This window comes from Diabrotica undecimpunctata, chromosome 2 (assembly GCF_040954645.1).
Source record: "Diabrotica undecimpunctata isolate CICGRU chromosome 2, icDiaUnde3, whole genome shotgun sequence".
Classification (NCBI taxonomy): domain Eukaryota; kingdom Metazoa; phylum Arthropoda; class Insecta; order Coleoptera; family Chrysomelidae; genus Diabrotica; species Diabrotica undecimpunctata.
In genome coordinates, this window is record NC_092804.1 from 88,917,928 (window position 1) to 88,926,937 (window position 9,010).

Consider the following 9,010-nt stretch of genomic DNA (forward strand, 5'->3'; position numbering starts at 1 on the left):
CAAACTACAGAGCTGGCGTTAAATTAAATTGATATTTAAACTACAGAGGCGGCGTTAAATTAAATTGGATTAGTAAAAAATTAGTTGGTTTTCCAACACCTACAATAGGTATCACATCGTTTGAAAAAGACTTTAAATTGATATATGTAGGTACTAGTTCATTGCCTGAACCATTATCATATTTCCGGTTAAATTCTGAAAATACAATGTACAATAAAGAAAAGTTTCTATTGTGTTTAAAAAAAAAAGATTTATTACATTCTGTCCCGAACCTCCGTATTATACTTCATTTTAAAGAATACTTATATCAGCCATCTTTTTTAAATTGAGTAGGTCAAAGGCATAGATAAAATTACACCTAGATTGTTAACAGGGATAGCCAAGGTCAAATCACGTTCGGATTTCGCTCCCATTCGTTTGGTGGCGCTCCTAGTCTCGTTCCTGCGTGGAGGTAGTGTGCTGTGGTCAATTCAAAGTTGAGTTTAGACGAATACGGCGCCATATTTGTATTTGTTTTATTTTTTATAATTTATTTTATAATTTAAAATTTTTTATATAAGTAGTGCAAAAAGGTACAATTTTAGACCATTTTTTATTATGGCATCGAACACATTATATGGAATACCAATGGAAAAACGAAGAAATGAACAAAGAAGATGTTGTGTTCCAGATGGCATGGATACTACTAGCAAGCATTACCGTTTTCCAAGTCCCCGCAATTATATGGATATGTTTGATAAATGGGTGAGTGCTGTTAAGAGCCCTAAATTGTAAATTTATGCTACTAAAATTGTAGTAAAATGCCTTTTGCAGAATTAGGCTTTTATTCACATAAAACTTAACAAAAGAATGACAAAAAAATTATTTAAATACTGACCAGTTGTTTTCACAACATTAAGAAAACTAAATTATACTACACTTGGCTTGTATTATTAATATTTCTTGTAACACATATAACATTTCTTGTAACATTTTTTTAAATAAAGGTTTTATTCTATATTTTATTCTTTAATTTTTTTAATCACTTTGACATTTTAATGTAATGGAAAATAAATATTGTCTCAACATAACAAGAAAACCCAAAAAGTATAGGAAAAATATTTATTATCGTATATGATAAGGATTTTTCTTGTTATTTTAGGATTATATTGATTTTCCTTTACTTTAAAATGAGTTCACAATCCTAGGCAATATTACTAAACTTTTGAATTTAGCGCCATGTATATGTAGTTACGCTCCCGGTCACTAGGTGGTGCGCCAATCATTGTTTTATTCGTTAACACGGAAGTTTCAATGCTAGGTGGTAGTGTGCTATCATCAAAGGGATATATAACATATACTAGCATTATTATTTCACGAGAAGCAAATAAATAATTTAAAAAAAATATTATTCAAAAAGTGTCCCACACCTCCCATATGGAAAAAATATATATGAAGGTTAATGAAAAGTAAACAAAAAATATTTTTGTTTGTTTATTAACATATCTTAAACAAATAGAGGTTAAAGCTACAAAACAAAACTTAAATCTAGAAAGAATTGAAATATAAAAACAAAACATGGATATTAAAATGTAAAAAAATATATAAAAAAAGCTACATGACAATTTTTTAAATCTAAAAGTTCAACTAAAAAAGAAAATATTAAACAATTTTAAACAAACAGAAACATTAAAACACAATTTTCTTTTATTAAATGTGGTGAAATTGTTTTTAATGATTCAGCGATACTTTCAATATTTGTCTCTATTCGGGATAGAATATTCAAAGTATCTCTGTTTATGTCCATTAAGTCTCTCGACGACCGCAAATTTACATTTTCTCTAATATGGCGCCTACATTTAGGTGTCACAGTTTCCGTATCGTTCCTCTTTCTTTTTTTGGTATAGCTGCTATGATCATCCTCGTTAGATTCACATGTTTCTTCTATGACAATTTCATTATTTATCTCGACTTCAGGATGCACTCCAGTTCTACAACACCATTGTCACCTTCTACAGCAGTAATAATATTTCATTGTATTTAATACATTTATTTAAACATACTTTTTAACAAAATCTGCAAGAATCAACAATATTCAAAAACCCATGTTCTAACAATGATGCTCTGACAAGTAGTGACAATTGACAACGAGTCTCCATACATTGTGCCGAGAGCCCCGTGACCGTAATCATAACCTACTGATATGACATCTTTTTTTTACATTTGATAGTCCTTAAAACGTACTGGAGCCCTTTTGAGTCTAGCGCTAGTTTTATTTTTAGCATTCATCTGGGAGGTTGAAGGTTCCTCTACTCCATAACTCTGGAGATTCCCAAATGAGGAGTTTAATGATCTATCATTATGTGCAAAATCAGTATTCTTCTTAATTTCCGCTTTAACTTGGGAAGGCCTCAAGTGATAACTGTTTCGCCTGACCACTTCCCCATTTTCTTTCTACACTAAATAAGATCTGGGTGCCTCATCTACTCTTTCCAGAATTTTACCTGGTCTCCATTCTCTACCCTCTCTGACACCTACATTCTCTTCTGGCACTATTTCCCTTCTTACCTTGGTGTTTCTATCATAATAATTTTTATATTCGTTTCTTTTTGCCTCTAGTTTCTCCCACTCTTCCTTTAGATTTATGTCTGATATGACAACTGACAACAGCAACATTACTCATTACAGCAATTAGTAGTTCTCTACATCAGTAAGAGGTAATGCTGTAGAAAGCAGTACCTTCATGTTGTAAACGCAATTTTGCTTTACTTTTAAACTTCCAATCAGTCAATGCCTAGAAATATCATTTTAGAATAAATTTAAAACAAACATATATCACCAACTTACTCTCCTCCATTTGGCTGTAGTTTTTTCTCCAAAACTCAAACCAATTAGTCGATTAGCAACAGTTTGCCACATGGCCTGGTCTCTCGAATTGACAGCGGTCCCATTAAATTTATTAAGGTAATTACTTATATTAGTAAGGCTAGTCGGATTAGTCTTAAATTTAAACAGTGGATTGTGGTTTATTTTTTATTCACTTTACAATCTATACATGTTTTCGCGCTGAGCTATAGTTTTTCCGTATTTTTCATTCAAAAAACAGATATTTTGACATAAATTTTAAACTGCACCCGTCATTACATCTGTTGCAATGATGTGCGTATGCGTAAGGCAACAGTAGATAATATACAGGTCTTTGAGCGCAACCCCTAAATCGCAACCCCTAAAATCGCAACTCCCGGTCGTAAGTTTCAAACGGCTTAACGTAGGATGACGTACGAGGGCTCGTTGGAAAGGAAATGAAAAATGGGGTTAAACGCAGTATGTGCCGTGCGCATTGGAGCATGCCAAAAGGTCATTACGTCATATCTTTGTTTCTATTGGTCCGATCGTGACGTACGAGGGCTCGTTGGAACGGGGAGGAGACGGGGAATACTTTGACACAAAAAACAAAGATGGCAGCATTGCCAAATGGGTCCTAAAACGTATCTTCGTTACTATTGGCCTGATTTTGACGTATGAGGTGTCAAATGAAAGCGTTGGTGCCACAGAAGCCATGTCAACGATCAGTATGAACATTCTTCTTCTTCTTTTCCGTACAGTGCCTAAGAGAACGTGACATCCGAGGTAGAACGTGACATTTGATGCAGAACGTGAAATGTCGCGTGAAATGTCACGTGACATTCGACGCAAGACGTGACATTCGACGCAGAACGTGACAGTTATGTGTTAGTCAAGATGTCGCTTGACATATATAAAACGTGACATTCTACGTAGAACATATTCAGTAGTAATATGAATCCCATCGAGTACATACATAGAGTAATAGAATTTCAAAGAAAACTTGATCGGTTAAAGAAAGACATTAAATCATATGAGGATTTTAAACATATTACAAGACAATTAGATAGCGTGAATTTTGACAACAGCACGTAGAAACCCGAAGAGTTGAATCTACAGCAGCAGCAGCAAGACACCTGGTCCTGTAGAAAACTGCCACCAGCTACATATCCATTAAGACGTATTCAACCAATACCATGTTTGTCAGCAACAACACCACGGGTGTCAGCAGCAACAACACCAGCGAGTATATGAAAAGTGAAATAGATAATGTCTTTGCAATGTCCTGTGTAATATTAGCATCTGTATTTATCTTAATTTTAAAAATTATTTTTGAAATTGTAAGAAGAAAATTTGAATCATGATTCTTCATGAAACCAGTGACGTAGACGATCCACAGTTCTTTCGGTGCATGAAAATAATCCAGTGGCATGACATGGGTTTGGAGTAGGACCAACGTTTCCAGTAGCACAAGGCGTACCATCAAATTTGCAAACATCAATAATAAGCGGAAAAAACTCCGAAAACGTGGCGTTTCCTATCCAAATATTCTGCTTTTTGTTCCCCTCGAACGTAGATACAGTCAGCTGCATACAACAACTTGGTTTCTAGTATTTCATTTATTTTGGATAGTTTAACTTGGGAATCATTGGGAAATATGTGCTTGCCTCTGAGCTCAATATTGGTAATGTTAATCTTAACAGTTGTAACTTGGCCTTGAGTTTTTTCTTTGACAGTTATGCAATCGTTGCCGTTTCGAGCTCGAACTAGTCTTATTGTTTGACGACCACACGTAATCAAAGGATAATCATTGAAAATGTTGAACACATGCTTAAGAGGCATCTGTATGTTGAATGAATGATCAGCAGCGTGTACAATTGGATCCCTAGGGTAATTCCAGCCTGCCATTGCCATATGACTGGAATCTTCTTGAGTATAACATGTCATAGTACGTACAGCGCTTACGATACCAGGATACCGCACTGTTTCCATCTCCCTTGCGCTTTCGCTGTACGTACACGAATCGAAAAGAGAAGCACCAACATTATTTGCTAGTTTAACGTCACCAGTTCCGTTAATTGCGAGCGATCCTTTAATGCATAACAAGGTTTCGCTCATTGCAAAGAACGAACGAAGTGATTGCAAAAATAATTTGTTTGCAAACGTAAGATGTTGCCGCTTAGATGAGGACGTAAGATGTTGCCGCTTAGACGGTTGCTCAACTAATGGTGTACTATGGGCAGTAGATTGCCTTATTAATAATCCCATTTCCCTTTTGATCTAACTTCCAGCACCAATGTGCCTCTTGTGTTCTCCCAATGTTCTCCTCTAAAGTTTACAGGTCGTCCTTCTTGATCGACAGCCAACACTGTGATAGTGGTAATTTCTCGTTGCGGTACAACAGGTAAATACAACAAATTGTGTGGAGTTTCGTCAATTGCGTACCCAGGATTTGATTGTATGACAAATTCGTAGATCGTGTGAGCAGGTAGTTACCATCGAAGGCTACGGTACTAATGTTTCATTCAAAGCGTATGCTAGATATTTTAATAATCCTAACAGGTCGATCTGAAGAATGCGTCTGTCCTGGATTTAGTATTGCAGGAGAAAATCCCAATACTGTACCAAGACTGTCAGGTTGCTTAAACGAAATCTTATATTTGCTGAAAATTTGACACTGCAACGTGTTATGGTTAGGTTTTAGACTAAATACGATATTGAAGAATATTACGTATTCTTCAATATCGGCAATTTCATAACATCCATCGGGGAAATCAAATTGTTGCAATTTGTTTTTGTCATCGTAGTAATAACACTTGGTATTTTCAATGTTTGGTATACTATTGTAGGAATGGAAAAATCGAAGAGCTATCTCATAATCTTTGTTCGGATCCAACACGATCGGTGTGGGAGGTTGAAATGAGAATATGTAATTGGTGCTGTCTACTCTCAACAACTGCGACATGATGACTGACTCTCGTCAATGTATTAATAGGTTATTATATTAGAAAAACAACAATATTTACTTTAATAGTTTTATTTGTTCCAAAGCAAGTTTACATAAATGACATGAAGCTTGAGAATCAGGTGGGCCATCCCAGTGAGTCCTCCAATCCGGTCTGTTATAATGAACGAAGCAGGGAAGTAGTATCTTCAGGTTAAATTCTCCTCGATATTCTTCAGGCAATTTATGCCATATTTTTAACAATTCTGTAGGTCGTACAGTATGTATTTTAGTTCTTCTTCACTGAATTCTGTAAAACATTTTTTGTAAAACATATGGTCCATAAGCAGTTCTGTACTTTTAGTAGGCTCCATTATATAAAAACTTTAAGCATAAATGTCCACAAATAATTTGATTGCAGGTTTGATACTGATGGTTATTATATGAAATGTTGGCACGTGCACCACCCAGATACTTAACAAGTTCTTTGGTCGGCTTCAAATTACCAAATGAATCGAAATACTCTACGTTGTTGTTTATCTTTCTGTATGCTACCCAATGTGTTCCGTCATGTGTGGACACATCCAAGTTTACTATTGCACATTCTCGTTGTCGAGGACCGTCTCTAGGCAGAGCGTCATTCATGAAAACACCTCGAAAATGTGGTATTTTAAGGATCTTAGCATAATGTGCAATCTCCACATCATATAGCGGACGATTGGGTAGCTTTATTGGAAGTTTTTTTTTCAAATACAAGCCGAATCCACCTCTCGGTTTCTTACGTAGGTACAGCCCCGAACCGATGTGTTCCATTGACCTGGTATGGCAAATATCCTCCTCCAATTTCTTTTGAGCATTCTTAGCGCCGACTACTGTCTTCGCCATTCCAGCTGCACCCCCTCACCCCCCGCTAAAGCCCCCAAAGCCGAAAGGCCCGCAAATAGAGGTATGAGGGGTAGAAAACCTCCGGATTTTAGTGGTAGCACTCGTGGAACATCAACTTCTTTACGACCACCAAGTCTTTTGATTATAGATTTTGCTATTCGTACAGCCGTCAAAGCAGTATCTGTTAACAATGCTCCTCTTTTCATGGACTTTGCAATTTTTGAGACAACATCTCGATTGAAAGAGTAACGTCCCCGTCTTCCACGACGAGAGCATCCCATCCCCAACTTTCTTTTCGTTTTCATTCCGCCAGTTACAATTAAAGCAGCAATTTTTTCACCAATGCTAGCGTCTTTCGACTTGAAGCGCTCCCAAGCTCTATCTTCCAATTCTTTATCTGCCTTGTGACGTTCTTCGAGAGATGAATGCTGCGAATAAGCGATATCAAGTCGTCTGCAAGCTGCGTCTAATGGATTAATTCCTAGATCTCCACGTGCAAGACGTTTTTTTAGTTTTGTTCCAGGTCCACAATACTGATAACCAGGAATATGTAGTTCAATTGGCAGTTTATTAATTAAAGAGTTCACGAGACCTCCTCCTTCGACGTCCAACATTGGACTGATGTCATGCAAGTGGTGACATCTATAATATATTACCGTACTTATGAACTACACTTGTCACACGATGAAGGTCGTTCAGCAAGAGCAGAAGCTACCAATTGATAATCTGGACATTGTCCAGAAAACAACCAACAGTAAACATGGTAAATTGCTACCGAATTCATTCAGAGCCATTATTTGTGGTCCAAGTGGGTGCGGAAAAACGAATGTCATGCTATCCCTTCTTTTCAATTCAAATGGCGCCAAGTTTAAAAATGTCTATGTTTATTCGAAATCCCTCTTTCAACCGAAATACCAACTACTGCAAGATGTAATAGCTCAAGTTAAAGGTGTAGGATATTACCCATTTAAAGACAACGAAGAAATTATTAGTCCCAGCGAAGCTAAACCTCACTCTGTGTTTTTATTTGACGATGTTGAGTGTGATGGTAAACAAAAGATTCGCGAGTATTATTCCATGTGTCGGCATAAAGATATCGATGCCGCTTACTTATGCCAAACATATTCAAAAATACCAAAGCAGTTAATTAGAGACAACTGTAACATGATTGTATTATTTAAGCAGGACGAGATAAATCTGAAACATATATTTGATGAACACGTATCGCCAGACATGTCATTTGATGAATTTAAAAAAATGTGTTCAGAATGTTGGCGAGATAGGTATGGTACTTTGGTAATTATGAAAGATTTTGCGCTCAACAATGGTCGATATCGCAAAGGATTTGATAAATATATAAAATTATAAGGTGATCGGTTAGTCGTTAACAACATGTCAGATGATACGGTTGCCATTGCGCTTCGCAAGAAGAAAGTCGCCGAATTGGCTAGATCAATTTGGAAAAAATATTTGGCATTGAAATTAGGCCTAACAGAACAAGATGAGTCCCTAAATAAACTATTTAAACCACTCTCGAAACCTCTCAAGGATATTGCACAATCATCAAAAACGTTACATCATACTATTACTAACAAGTTTGATCAAGTTAAGAAAGAAGAAGTGAAAAAGGAGGAGGAGGAGGAGAATGGTGGTGATGATAATGTATTTCTGGATGCACCCGATCTAGCGGTACCTAATGAAAACATTATTCAAGAACCAATCGAGATTCCGATGGATGCCACAGACGAATATATCGATCAATATCGTCCAATAAGTCATAAGTACATAAAAGAATATTTGATAAAAGACGATAAAATTGATAAAAACTATGGTCCATTTTACGATTCTATTAGTAGTTGGATAATGGGAAAACGTCGAATAAACTTTGACAAACGCAATGGAGACATAATAATAATTCGAGAACGTGATTTAAAAGAACGTAGGTTAGGTGGTACGCCAGGTCTGTATTAACTTTTATTTTATGCCAACCCCGAACAGTATAATGATGAGGATTTACAAAAGTATAAAACACTGTTGAAAAACACAGAGATTCATCTGGATACCTTAGGACGTCTTAAAGGTTCCAGCGGAGAAAAATACCATTCTATTATTTAACCTCTATTCAAGCAATCTGATGCAGCAATGAAAAAGCATGCAACTCGATCAAAAAAGAACTTGAACACAGAACGAAAACAACAACACGATCATCGTCATCTACGGCCAAAGGAACGGGATTGGATGACTCTCGTTTAACATACAACACTGCACCCATGGAGTATATTTATTGGTATGATCCAAATGAGCTAGTTGAACGTCTTAAACTATTGGTGGCTTCGAAAGACGTCGGCAACACATCTC